The sequence below is a fragment of the Pteropus medius genome, unplaced genomic scaffold (genome assembly GCF_902729225.1).
Source record: "Pteropus medius unplaced genomic scaffold, Ma_sr-lr_union100, whole genome shotgun sequence".
NCBI lineage: Eukaryota > Metazoa > Chordata > Mammalia > Chiroptera > Pteropodidae > Pteropus > Pteropus medius.
The window spans coordinates 10,360,002-10,375,377 of NW_024346062.1; the positions used below are offsets into that span (position 1 = coordinate 10,360,002).

The 15,376-nt window shown below is 39.3% G+C and overlaps 1 long non-coding RNA gene across 1 annotated transcript in view; it reads left to right on the forward strand.

Moving 5' to 3' along the window:
• Positions 1 to 15,376, forward strand: part of LOC120612527 (uncharacterized) — a 193,614-nt gene that overhangs the window by 40,502 nt on the left and 137,736 nt on the right. The window lies entirely within an intron of this gene.

The following is a 15,376-nucleotide window of genomic DNA, read 5'->3' on the forward strand; positions in this document are numbered from 1 at the left end:
TTGGCGGGGGGCTCCCCAGTAGGCCAAGGTCAGCCTCTGCTTTTGAATGCTCAGGGCTACCCGGTGGGAACTACAAAGCTATCCAGAGATGGTTGTTGCCTATGCTGGATCTATAGATAATTGGAAGAGACAACGCTGTAGCCAGTGGTCTGTTTATCCCCTGTCCCTGACCTAGGGCAGTTTAGCAGAGTGACCAGTGCTCTTCCAGGTCTGATATTGCCTGACAGTTGAGTGTAAGTCTCTGAAACTGGAAGAGCCTCTGGGTGATATGCATATTGGGTGATGCAAGGACTCCGAGAGTCTCCTGGGTCTATTGAGTAAATTTCCCCCTATCACTGCAGTGTCAGTTTATATGCTAGTGCTGTCTCTGTGGTTCCCTGTACAAATTTCCAATAGGAGCAAGGTCAGCTGCTGCCCACCTTGGGCTTGAATGCACCACCGCAGGGCAGGGGCAGCTGTCTATCAATGTGCATCAGGCACTTTGTGTATTGGATGGGGCAGGAGCTCAGGGAGTCAAAGGCTTTCAGGCCAATGGCCTCAATTTTCTGCAGTTTCTGTGTCAGCATGTTCCTGCAGTAGTCACAGATCATATGGAGACAAGCTGCTGTCTTGGGCAGTCCCACAGATCCCTGTGATCCCCTCAAGAGATATTGCGGCTTGTACAGGCAGCAGTGGTCTTCCCACAACTGTTTTCTCCAAAATGCACTCACTGCACTAGTCAAGGTGTGTTGTGCAGAATATACAACCCCAGAGCCAGGCAGGGTAGGGGAGGATGCCTGTCAATGAGCTGTAGGCACTTTGTGGCTTGGGTGAAGCAGGATCTCAGGGAGACATCGGCCGTCAGGCTAATATAGCCTCAGTTTTGCAGAAGCTTCTGTGCCCGGGCATTACCACTGTAGTCATAGGTCACAGTGAGACCAATTGCCACCTGGGGTGGTCCTACAGACCCCAGCGATCCCTGAATACAATATTGCAACTGTTGCAGGCAGCAGAGGTCTGCCTGCAACTGATTTCCATGCAGTGCCTGCACTGTGCTAGCCAAAGTTTGTTGCTTGTGTGGATTGGGAGACCTGGTGGTGGTGGGGGGCAGGGCAGTGATGGTACACGGTCAGTGGGCCACCAGGAGCAATTTGTGGGTAGGGTGGGGCGGGATCTCAGGGAGACAGTGGCAGTCAGATCAATACATCTTCAGTCTTGCTGCAACTTCAGAAACCGTTTGCCCATTTTCGCAGAAGTCCCAGATCATAGCAAGACCAGCTGCTGTCTGAGACTGGCACACAGATCCCTGAGATCCGCCGAAGTTTGTGTTGGCAGCAGTGATCTGCCGAAAATGCGTGCTCACAGTGCTGGCTGCCAGCTGTGAGTGTTTGGGCCTGAAATTGGTGCAGGGTGTGGCAGCCAACCAGCCCCAGGCAATCTGCAGGTTGAGTGAGGCATGCTGATCTCCTTAGGCCAGAGCTTCCTAATGTCCTTGTGGGAGGGGTCTGCACAGTCAAGCTGGGGGGTCTGTAGATTGGCTGGTAGCGGGGCTGGACTAAGGCACAGTGGTGGCTACCCTTCCAGCCCTCATTCTGGCACCAGGTGATGCAGACTTTCTCAAAATGAATCCCATGCAAGCCTATGACCCACCGCCGGTGTCCCGGGTAAGTGTCCTCAGGTCAGAAAGCCTATGAGTGGTCCCTTCATCAGGGCATCTAGGGTTTCAGTCTCCTTCCGTCTCACCCAGATGGCCAGAATCCCTTCTGGTTTTTACAGTCAGAGTTATTGGAATCTCCTCTTCCCTGGGCTGGGACTGTTGTAGCCGCCAGCCTCCGAAAGACACATGGACCACCAGAAATCAGTGAGTTATAGGAAACATACTCTTTATTCAGCCAGCTGGGTCTGCCAGGGGAACGCAGACCCCAAATTAAGCAGTCCCAAAATGTAGAGGTATAGAGTTTTTAAGCCCTAAATCCCATTCCTCATTCTGTCTTAAACACAAAGGTCTATTTTTCTCTTATTCACTACCTGTCAACCTACAGGTCGGTTGTGCAAGCGGGGGTACAGAAGCAGAAAGCTTATTGTTAGAATGTTATGTTCCCATGGGTGATAGCCTATGTTCCCATGGGCGATAGCCTATGTTCCCATGGACGATAGCCAAGCAGTAATTTTCCAGCCAGCACAGGACCCTGGGCTGGAGAGTCGCCAAATGAGGCCAGGAACCCCCTCTTATTCAGGGGAGCCTCTGCAGCCTCACTCTCCCTCCCAGGGATCCTCCACCACCCGCAGGGGCAGGTCCAGCCCCATTCGTGACTTTGTTCCTCCTACTCTTCTTGGTTTATAGATGGCCATCTTTCTCTGGTGTCTTCACATGGTCTTTCTTCTGTGTGTGTGTGTTCTAATCTCTTCTTATAAGTACACCAGTCATATTAGATTAGGGACTATCAATATGACCTCGTTTTACCTTAATTACCACTTTAAAGACCTTATCTCCAAATACAGTCATATTCAGAGGTACTGGGGATTAGAATTTTAACATATGAATTTTGGAGAAATATCTACCTAGAAGTTCTAGGTTAAATGACAGTATGTTTAAGTGGCCAGCATAGTCTTTAAACAATGGTAGCTAAAATATTTTGAGCTGACAACAAGGTGTCAGTTTATTGCACTGCGTAGTCTGATTCAAAGGTGGCTAAATCATGGCCCTTGCTTTTAGGAAGCTCAGTAATAGATATTTTGAGTGAATTGTGTTCATACACATACATATAATACATTTGTGACATATGTCTAGATACAATGAGTAGATACAATGGTAATAATACTGACTTCAGAAGACAAATATCATTTCCTGGCTTGGCAAGCTGCACCCTCTTTTTTGTTCTTCGGAAATTCATAATCCTTTATCCATTCATCCATCCTTTAAAATACGTATTGATTAATAGAATTTAATATTAATTTGATTTTAATATTAATATTGATTAATAGAAATTAATTTCTATGAAAGGCCCAGAGTTGATAGCAAGTTAAGCAAGCCAAGAATAAAACTGAAAATAGGAATTATTTTGTATTGTGTCTTTTATTATCTTCTTTTAATGACTTTTGTCCACAGATTCTTACAGTTCTTACCATTTTTTTTTGGTGGTAGGGGAGATTTTATTTTAGATAAGACCTTGCATTTGCTTAAGGAAATCTTTTGTGTATGAGATTGGTTGTTCTTTAGATTTCTGACATTTAGCAAAGTTATTCTATGTGTTAAAAACTATAAAACCTGATTTTTAAAAGCACATAATATACTAATGCTCACTGTAAAAATTAAAATATATGGAACTATATAAAGGAAAAAGTCAACATCTCTGTTCACATTTTCCCCCTTTAACTTCCTCTATCCCATTCTCCTCTTGAATGGCAGGTATGGTTAAAGAATTTGGTTTGCATTTTTTCTGTCCTTTTAAAAAATTATTTTTGTAATCATATATAAAGATGTACAGGATTTGGGGACATCATATTTGGACAGAAACAGAATTATAAGATAGATGTTGTTCTTAGGCTTTTCTTTCTTCTACTAAAAATATTTTCTGTTTTGGTTAGAATTTTAATACTAAATCCTACTACTTACCCATCTCTCCAGAACTCTTGACTAAGGAACAACAACCCAATTGGGGTTGGGCAAAGTACAAGTAATGTAATGACTTCTAAAATAGAATAGGTGGGCAAATGCCCACATCTGTAGGAGGAAGGTTTCCCTATAAAGTGGCAATTGTCCGTGAGGGAGAGTCCTAGAAGTCTAAGCAGGGCTTCTTGCTCCCTGTTTCCTGTCTAGATGCATTTACCTAGCCAGCCTATGGATGAGCATGGCTGGCCTGCCTCTGAAGGCAGGCTCTGCTCTATGAACTGGCAGCATAGGGACAGGAAATGATAGAGAATCAGCGGAACTTGTTTTTACCTTTAAGGAACAGTAGCCCAGCCACTAGTAAAATTTGATCTGAGAATAAGGCTAATGACCTTAGCCTTCTCATAGGAGGCAGAAGAGTAGCTTGGAAATGGGTGGAGAGATAACCTGAGAGCATAGGTGGGAATATTCCATCTCCCGTGACCTTACACAGAAATATGAGGTAGAAGGATAGCAATTTCTTCTCCAGCAAACATATCTTAGAGATCTTATAATTTCTGGAAACAGAAATTTAAATCATTTAAAAGCCTTATATTATTCTGTAGCTTACATTTAATAGGATTTAGAGTTTTAAAAACTCAGTTTCCTCCTCATTTCTCACAACAACCCTACGTAGGGCTTCTTTGATAGATATGAGAGTAAAACCATAAGGGGGTCAAGGTATTTGTCCATGAATTCAAGATCTGTGGATGCCTGGTTCAGTTTTCTTTCCACTGTAATATCCTATTCTTTGTTAAGTGCTAGTTTATTTAAATTAGATGGGAATAATTGGCTACCATTAAAGTTATTTGTTAATAAGAACCTCTTTTCTGAATGGCCTAATTTCAGCACTCACTCTGCTGTAAATCTGATTCAAATTTCCATTGACATGTATACTTTGCTTTAGTTTTTAGTTTTTAATTCCCATCATCTGAACCCATCCATATATTCTGGATAATTTTCCATCTTATTAATGTTGTTAGTAGCATTTTCCTGTAATTATAAAGCTGAAACAGACACTCATTTATCTTGCTCCCTTGCAGCTAAGATATGTGTACATGACTAGACTTGGCCAATCTTTTCCACCTACCTTAGACTTTGAATTGGTAGCTAGTAGCCCAAGAAGTAGGGGCAGTTGGCAGTTGGTTGCCATGGAAGTGTCAATATCCAGTCTCCAGGAGCAGTACGGGCAGCAGGGGCACTAAATGTCAATGGCAGCTTTACATGTTCTGTGTTCCGGATGATGGCACTGGTGTGATTTCTGGCATTCAGCATTCAGCAGTGGTGGTGCTTTGTTTCCACTGAACTGATTTGGGCTATGGTCCTCAATATTGACTGGCCTTCTTTATTTCTGCTCTGTGTCTAGGCCTAGTTCTTCAACATTACAGTGATTATATGAGTTATCAAATAACCATTCATTTTAAAATTTATGTACAATAAATTCAGTCTTTATGGCAGATGGGTCTATGGATTTTGACGATATACAATGAAGTCATGTACCCACCACTACAGTCATGATATAGAACAGTCCCATCATGCCTCAGATTCTCTCATGCTGCTCCTTTGTAGTCACTTCTCATTTACCCCCAAACCCTAATCTTTTCTAACCTTATAATTTTCACTTTTTTAGAATTAGAATATTACCCAATGATCTTTTAATAATATTTCATTATTACATGAATATCCTTTAAAATAAATATTAATGAATTTATTTTCTGTTTAAATAATAGCTAAAATCTTTTGGTTGCTTAACATTGATTTGTTCTTTTCTTACTAAGTGTTTAAACTTATTCAATCCTCACTACAATTCTAATAGGTAGATCCTCCTATTATCCTCTTTTTACATATGAGAAAGCTGAGGCATGCAGAAATTAAACAACCTGTTGGAGGTGATAGAGTGGCAGAGTCAGCATTCAGATGCAGGCAACTTGGTGACGGAGGCTTTTAACTCCTATCTATACTATCTTATAAATCAGTCAGAATTGGTTTTTGTTGCTTGCAGCTGTGAACTTGAATGATAGAACTGGTGAACAAAGGCTCAAAGTACACATTCTCATTGATGTTACCACTGAGTTGGGGAAATAGACATTATTGAAATAATGCCATCAATGAATGCATAATTACAAATGTAGATAAGTGAAGGAAAGGATCATAGTCCTTTAGAGTTTATCATACACACTCCTGATCTAGACTGGAGGTCATGAAAAGTTTTCCTAAGAATGTGATACATTAATAGATCTGAATGTGTTACTAGATCAAGACTCTGTGGGCCTATGGAACATGCAAGTGGAACCTTCAAGAGGAAGCTGCAGGTGCTGAGGCCCTCAGGCAGGAGGTAAGATGGCTACTCTAAAGAGCATAGAGAGTAAGGGAGAGTCTCACTGCTATTCAAGGTAAGTGAACTTAGAGGTAGGTAAGTGGCCAAATCATACAAGGCCTTGTAGGCCACATCAAGTACTTGTGAAGCTTTGCCTCTTCTGGTTCTAGATAATACTGGAGAGTCTTTACTCACCCACACAAAGCAGGAAAATAAAACAGAGGACAATGTGCATAAAGGAGTATGCTTTGTCTTCTTGTGGAGCAGGACTCATGAAGGCAAGGTAATGGGCCCAGGAGTCCCTGCATGTTGCCTGGAAGGTATTCCTGGACCACTTGCCTTACTTCAAGAAGTTTCTGGTAATATGTTGGGACCTACTAATATGCACTGGAGCACTGTGAGGCTGGCTTCTGCTCATTGTTAGGCCCCAAATTGTTACAGAATTCTTCTAGACCTCATGTCTATAAACTGCAGAGTGTGCAACACCTTGTGTTTGGTGTCCTTGAGTGATTGGTAGCTCAATGAGCACAATGAAGTTAGCAACCTCTTTTCTCTGCAGGCTTCATGGAACCAGAATTCGAGGAACCTTGGTAATTTTGGTGTGCAACATCATTTTATAGATAAGCACAGTTAATTCAACACAAAGAGACAGAGTTGCAAAAATAGTGAGTGGATGAGCCAAGACTAATGCTTATGTTTTCTGACCTCCAATCTACTTGATGAATATTCTGACACACAAATTTCTAAAACAAATTGGCAAAAATTATTGTTTAAATGGCTTAATTTGCTAACATTGGTGGATGCATTCTTATTTGATAGAAAATAGTTGTAGTTATCCAAGAAATGCACAGTGGAATTTTTTCTACTGCGTGTGCATTTTCTGTAAATTAATTTAAATATCAGTAACACTTCTGTTAATTCTTTTTACTTCTTATAATTTTACATTTGACTAATCTTTTATAACAGCCAAATGTGTGGACATGAGTTTGTGCTGAGAGGAAAACTTTGATGAATGTATGAACTCAGGAAGACCATAAGGCATTCAAAAATAAGTTAATATTCTGAAATGCATTAATTCTTTTGACTACCCTGACCAGTTATGATCCTCAGAGACATATACCCCAATTTCGAATCCAATTAAAATTCACTAGTAAATTAACCCATGTACATTCAGATCTTGATATAAAATGACATAGTCTCAAGACACCAATTAATTAATCAAACATGCAAAAATGTCAAGAAAATTATTAATCCATCTATTCTGATGTTATATCTCAAAGGTCTTCAAACCTCTTACATATTTGAAGTATTATATACTACATCAGTTCTTCTTTACTTTATTTGAAAGGTAACATTGAAAACATATTTCACCATATGCTTATTTTAGATGCAGTGAAAAAATGTTCTTTTGAAAGCATATGGTGATATAATTAGGTGTCTGAATGAATACAGCAAGGTTGGAAAGAGAACTGTATGAACTAAATAGAACCCATTTACTGCTCTAGTGTCCCCTCCTTTCACCCCTACCCTCCTATCCCCAACATCAATATCTTCTCTGTATTACCATTGTTTTAATGAAGAAGAATCTTAAGCACTTGAGGATGAGAAACATCTATTGTCACCTATCATAGCTATGGCAGACAAAGTTCCAGGACTGCTTCCCCTTCCTTTTCACTGTTTAAATCTATGTGACTCATGTTCCCAGCCTCTCAAAGAGGAGTTTTGGCATCATTCCAGCAACATTGACATTTATATAATGTTCTGTAACCAAAGTCCGCTTTTATTTATGGCTTAGCTACCTTCCTTCATGCCACCTCATTGATTATCTTTTGCTAAAGGTGAGAGGCCTTGAATTTTTCTTTCTTCAACAAAAGTGTTTGTTTAAAATGTTTCTTCCTGTTTTGATGTACTTAATCTCTGAAGGAAAGAAAATATTTGAAAATAGATTCTGTATGATACCATGAGAGCATTGGTTACTTGTTAGGAGAAATTTAAATTTAAAAATTCATGTATTGAAATCTGGAAAATGAAACGTCGTAGTTTCAAATGTGTTTGGGCATGATCTTGTATAGTGCTTTTTCTAACTCATTAGAATGTATAAACATCAGTTTATTAAGGCTAGTAGATTTGTTATGTTTTAAACAAGTTGAATAAAGAACCTTTTTGTTTTACGAACCAGTGCCTTATATTCCATTGATAATCAGAGTCTGGATTCTTTTTTTTTTTTTAATTTTGATTTTTTCTTTAAAGTGCCTGGCTAGAATGAATAATCTGTGTTTATCTTAGGCATATGTTGTTTTCCACCAAATTCATTGCTAACTGATAACGGTAAGTTTCACTAATTTAAGTGCTATTTTTGTATCATTTATAGTGTGTTTCTTGGTTTTGGTTAACAAGTAAAACTGTCAGCAAACAAATGTGGATTGTATAGTAATATACATGGAAGAAAGATGCTATTGGGAGTGATGACTCATGATCATTCAATGGATTATTCTCTTTGCTTCTGTGATATTTTGTCTCCAACACCTGTGATTAGTCATGGGCTCTGGAGGTGAACTCTAGGCTAGGTGCGGGGTTCTCCAGTGTGGTCTGGGCTGCAGCCTGGTGGGCGACATGTATGGGGCGGGTGGGGAGATGTGTGGGGACATGGGGTTGGGGGAGGGTACAGATGCTGCTGGCCTCTTCAGCTTCAGCATAGAGCCCACTCTGGAGGACATGTAAGCCATCCTTGCCCAGCCTTGCCTGGGGAGATCTCCCTATTTCTCCCTGTTGGTGAATATCGAAGACAAGAAATATCTCTAGCTTTCCCAGCACAATTACTTTCTAATCATCTTGTTTTTGTTTTCACTTGTATCAGGGGAATAGTACCTCCTGAGGTGAAATGCTATAATGAGCCAAATCCTATTCCCTAGTGCAGTGGTGTATAAACTTTAGCATATATCAGAATCATTTGGAGGCTTGTTAAAATACAGATTGTTGGACCTCATTCTCAGATTTTTTGATTTAGTAGATCAGGAATGGGGCTGCAGCATTTGCATACCAAATGAGTTCCCAGGTGAAGAAGATGTACTGGTCTGGGAACTGCATTTTGAGAATGACTCCTACAGTGCAACTCTGAGTACCTGTCCTATATGGTCAGTCATCTGTGTGTCCCAGGGGAGACAGTGAAATGTTCTACTGCTTACTGAGCTTGGCCCCAACCAGCTCCTGGTCACCTAAGTCCTTTTCTCTCTTTTATATGCTTCTACTGCAAACTGTGTCATTAAAGGTTTTCTTTATTCTCCCCATGAGGCCTTTTTGTTAAAAAGAGTAACACTCTTCTTTACTGTGCACAAAGACAGGTATCCAGGTCCTTTTCTCTTTGTGGGTTTTCAACTAATCATTTTGGAGAAAAGACTTAAACAAGGTATATACACTTGTTAAGAAAGTTCCAGAGTTTGCAAATTCTCCCAGCAGTTATCTCTGGTCCATATTCCCAAACTTCCTTTAACATGGTAGCTGGAATCCTCAGTGGGCTTTCTCTTGGCTTTTATTCCCAAGGATGGAGCTCAGCAAAGGTAAAATTCTTTTCTGATCTAGCTATGTGGTCTCTTTCATTCATGAGACCTTATCAAGGAAGAGTGAAAAGTATACATCTATGTCTCTGCCTTGCTTGAAAATTATTATCCATTTGGTATTTTCTCTCCATAAGGTAATCAACTAGTTCTTTGAAATGGTATAATGGGTAGGAAGTATGACTTTAGAGCCAAACAGATTCGAATCTTGATTTTGTATCTTATTAACTGTGTCATCTTACATATGTCAAAGAAACAGGGTGAGCCTCAGTTTACAATGGTTGCCAGCTATTATAAAGGAAGTTTGGGAATATGGACCAGAGTAATATTAATAAAAATACTAAGCACCTAAAATTTTAGGAGTACTAAATGACTTTCTTCTAAATGGACTCCTGGTAAAATTACAGAATCTCAGATTTGGATGAGACCTCGGAGGAACCTTCTCTCTATCATTGCTTCAGTTGTTATTTCTTGAAGACTTAGTATATATGAAGGTCACTGTGCACTCTCTAATCTGTAGTCTTTGATATAGCACACTCAATCCTTTGAATAAACACCTATGGGGCAGACTAGTCACTACTCTACACTGATCCCCATTCCACTTTCAGATTACTTTAATGTTTAGATTTTTGTTCCATAATTTAGTAAAATCTGCATCTCTATTAACTTCTACTCACCGAACCATTATATATTAGTCTACAAAGGAAATACAAAGCTCATATTGTTGGTATGTGACAGATATTATGAGATAACTTCCTTTAAGAACTTTAAAATAAAATTTATTCTTTGAGAATTAATTTTAAGAACAAAGAAGACATTTCAGATATGGACATAGCCACGTTCAACATGTGACTAGTTCCAGGCCTGCAAAGCTAAACTCTATCCAAGGGGTTGCAAACTCAGAAGCTCTGGAGGACTAGACAGTTAAAAACAGTTCAAGGCCTATAAAAGATAAAGTTTTTAGCACCATCAATGAGGGCTATTATTTTGCTGAGTGTTTCATCCAAGTCATATTGATAGCAAGAATATACTCTCAAGTAAACTAGATTATATTGTCTATGGAAGTAAATTAATACTCAATGTTGTTATGGGTTGAATTGTACCCCCCAAAAGATGTTCAGGTCTTTACCTCCAGTATCTGACCTTATCTAAAAGTAGGGTCTTTGTAGATGTGATCTAGTTCAGATGAGGTCATATTGGATTGGGGTGGGCCCTAATCAAATGACTAGTTTTTTTACAAGAAGTGGGAAAGTAAGACATAGACAGACACAGGAGAATTCCATATGACTATGGAGACAGAAATTGGAGTGATTCATCTATAAGCCAAGGGACACCAAGTATTACAATAACCAGAACCCAGGCAGAGGCAAGGAAGGATCCTTCCCTCGAACTTTCAGAGAGAGCATGGTCCTGCTGCTACCTCAATTTCAGGCTTTTAGCCTCCAGATCTGTGAGACAATAAATTTCTATTGTTTTAAGCCATACAAGGTTGTGGTAATTTGTCATGGAAACTCTAGGAAACTAATACAGTTGCCACTGGGGGTGGTGTGTTTGCCTTTAGATAATTAAGCAAGAAATGTGTTGCAGTTATTATTCATAGAAAGATTGATATGGTATCTTGGTATTATTCTCTTCCCTGTGCTCGTGTGGATCAAAGGCCATCCCTCTCCTTTTTGGGGAAGGCAGAAACTAAAGCAGAGAAAAATAAGCATTAAAATCAGATTGAGACTTTAGGTATCAAAGTTCACTAGACAGAAGAAAGGACAGTGGTATGGGACTTATCTCATTTGTCCCTCTCTGTACAGCAGCTCACAACATGGCAACTTTCTTCTTCCAAGCCAGCAAGGGAGAGATTCTCCTAGCAAGATGGACATTGCATTCTTAAGTAGTACAATCACATACATGTAATCATGAGCATCCCATTACCATTACTATAGTCTATTGGTTAGAATTAAGTCCTGCCCACATTCAGGGGGAGGGGATTATACAAGGGTGTGAATAGCAGGAAGAAAGGGCCATCTTAGAGTCAGTGTGCCCAAACCATATATGTCTGCTCAGTTAGAGTCAACATTTCCTAGATTTCCTTGTAGATAGGGGTGGCTGTAAGCTTTGGCTAATGGAAAAACAGTAGAAGTAATGGGTGGAAATTTTGGAATCTTTTTAATATGGCAGTTTCTTGCTATTCATTCTGCTGTCTTTCTCCCTTCCTGCAAGTGACGGTGTGGATATGATGCTAGTGAGTGGTGCTGACCCTGCAGATGAAGATTACCCTAGGAGGTGATAGAGGAAACAGCAAGAAAAGACTGCATCCCTGACAACCCTAGAGCAGAATCACTTTGCTAGCCCTGAAATACTCACTTCTGGGCTTTACAGGAGAGTGAAATAATCTTGTTTCTCTAATTATATTTTGGAGCCTCTTTGTTACAGTAACTTAACTTATACCTAACTCACAGTAGTTCATTCTATAGGTGAATTATCTCAGCATGGTGGGCCAGACATATAGCACTTCCTGAATGATGGCAACCTCTCATGGACCAACCTGAACTGGAGGATAGGTTGCACAGACAAAGGTCAACATACATTCACTACAACAGACTTTACACAATTTTTTAGAAATGAAGAAAGACATCATCTTAAAAGCAAACTTTTATATAAAAGAAAGATATTATCTTAAAAACACACTTATGGGAAAAAAGTTGGATTGTAATGTTAACTTAATCTTCTTGGCATTTTAAGGGTTAAAAAATATTGACTTTAATAGCTAAATGTTCTAGTTATCTATTGCTATGTAACAAATTGTATACATATTAGTGGCTTAAAACAACAGGAATAATTTTTTCTCTCTCTCATGATTCCAGGGTTTAATGGGCTCAACTAGGTGTTTCTTACTTGGGGTCTCCATTCAGTGGTAGTGAGATAGTGTCTGGGGCTGGATCATCTGCAGATTTACTCCCTCACTTCTCTGGACATCGATGCTGGCTCTTGTCTATGACATCAGCTGAAGCTATTAACCAGAACACCTTCAAGTGGTTCTCAATGAGGTCTTTTCTCTTTCTCAAGACGTGGTGACTGATTCCCAAATGGAGTGCCCAAGGGGTCCAAGTAGAAACTGTATTGCCATTTATAATCAGTCCTCTGAAGTCTCATCACTACTATCATAATCAGAGGCTTGCACAGATTCAAGGAGGTGGGGACAAGTACCCTTTCAGTGTGACCCTCTCAAGGTCACATTGCAAAAAGAGCATCTGGAATGAGAGGGCTGGTTGTGGTCATGTCAGAAAGTACTATCAGTCACAGTCCACCCTTTAGCTATAACGATTAAAATCTCTCCTATGTGCAAATTACTTACTTCTCTTTCCGCTGTTTCATTATTTCATGGCATTTTCTCAAAGGCCAGGATCTTGTCATTGAAATCAGGCCCATTTTCAGGTAAGCTTTTTTTGAATGTGGTTCCTTGGGTACATCTCCTTGAGTCCCCTTCCTCTCGATTTGAAGGCCTGTGAACTAAAGAGACAGACTGTCTTCCTCCACACCCCAGCATCCAACCGTGGGATAGTTCCCTAAGGGTAAAATAAGAGGAACAGAGTGGAGACTAATTTATATATAGCATGTTCTCAGAGCCTGAATTAGGGCTCAGTCCACTCACCTGGCAGGTTGTTAACCATTGCTGTTGGCTCTACTCTCTGGGTTCTTGGTTCTGCCCTCAGTCATGTTGTTTTTTCGTTTTTGTTTTTTGTTTTTTTTTTAAAGAAATGCTTAACTTGCAGTTGAGTAGCCTTCTCTGCTTTCTGCCTGTAAAATAGTAGGGCTTCTGTCTTCTTATTTAGTATTTATCTGTCTTTTTACTTCAAGCTGTCAGTGGTTCCACCAGAATAATTCTCTTAAAAACATTATGTGTTTGTGTGTGTTTAAATGTATCATTTTATAATCCTATTTCTTCAAGCTAAACCCTACTCTACTTTGGGCTCAGTGCGACAGTGTTGTGAGACTACATTCTTAAAATTCTTAAAGGTTTAATTATTTAAGTGAGAGGATCCACAAGGCATGCTCTAAAGAGCCTTAAAAAACTTTTCACCTGATCTAAAGATTTTATGAGGTACCACATTAGATCTTTCCAAAATCTTAAAGAATTTTACCGTCATGCCCTCAGTTTCATTTTTAGACTTTATTTTCCTCATAGTGCACTGGTATTCATCTCTGCCCAGAAGCTACTTTTAATTTTAGAATCACTTGCTGTCTAGAGAGGCTGAGAGTAAGAAATAGTTTTATTTTCAAACAGGGCAAGTCTTGACTCTTCTATATTTAACAGTTCATTCTTTAGCTTATCTCTTTCTTTTTGCATTTTATCATAGACATTTTATCAGAGAAGAAGCAGGTGGCAATTTTCAGTATTTTGCCTGAAAAGCTCCCTAGCTAAATCTTCCAGTTCATTAGGTACATTTCCTGTTTTTCACATTATCACAGGTGACAGTGTTGCCAAACTTTGCATCTCTTCATAACAAGTACACCCTTTCCTCCTTCTTTCAATAACATTTCTCTTACTTTGCTTGAGCCATGGCTGACAGCCTCCCTGAAGGCCCTCGAGGCTTCCACTAATGCTTTCATGCAGGTTCTTTAGGTTTTCACTAACATGGTCCCAAGGACAATGCTATATGTCAGGATTTTGTTACAGGTGCCAGAATCTTTCTTAATTATCTAATTTGTGAAAAAAAACCAGTCCAAGTCACAATAGCTTAGAACAACAATATGTTCGTTATTATCTCTTACAGATCTAGGATAGACTGGGCTCAGTTAGTTCTCACTTGAGATCAGTCTCGTGGTGGCAGTCAGATGGTGATTGGGACTAGGACCTCGGCTTAGGCTGTTTTTGTGGCTATGCTGGGAAAAACAATCTGACACAATAGCTTAAATAACAATCTGTCAGAATAGTTTAAATTTTAAGTCCTATACAGAAACTCCCAATGGCTAATTACAGAAGAAAAAAAAGAAATTACTGAAAATATATTGTATAAATTATAGTACATAATGTCGAGAAAACCAGACTCAGAATGAGTATCAAAAGTCAGTAGAAGGTAGTAACAAGATTGCACTAGATAAAAGATGAAAGAGGAGAAGGACATAATCATCAGAGGAGTAGAATCTACCTTGACTCTTAACCTTGAAAAATGGAGGTGATAGGGGCATGTGCCTGCCTTGGGGAGAACTTGATGTGTATTAGTAACTTCATGATTTCCTGCATTTACACTTTGATCTTGCTGTTCTTTTCATTGTAATAACCACCCTATTACCCCTACTGTTAAAACCTTCTCATCCTTTAAGAGTCAGCTCAAGTGCTGATATTCCATAATGCTTTGCTATGTTTGCCAATTAGAATCAATTTCTCTCTCCTCTCTTCTATTCTCTTATGAAACTTACTGTACAGTGTTTAACATTAAAGTATGTGCTAACCCTCCTTATTAACCTAACCAGGTATAAGGTCTTTGAGGGCAAAGGCCTTGGCTTAGTTTTCTTTATATTACTAAAGTATCTCAAAGCAACAGGTACTTAGACATATTTGTTGAATGAATAAGGTTGGATGCCAAGTTAGAAACTCTACAAATAACTTAGCGATAAGTTCTACATGAATATTTCATTTTCATTGCTTGAAAAACCCATATAGGTCATTCTCTTGCCTTAATGTGTCATTAATTAAGAGCTTCCAGGAAATTAGACATATGTAGAAGGTTTTTATAAATTTAAAAAATACTTTAGTTTGTTATTTATGATTGATATTACCTCAGAATGTTGAGTAAGATTAAACAGCAGAATCTCCCCAAATAGTTTGTTTTCTTGATCTATAATTTTAACTGATGACTTAAAGTGACTTTTGTTTTCATT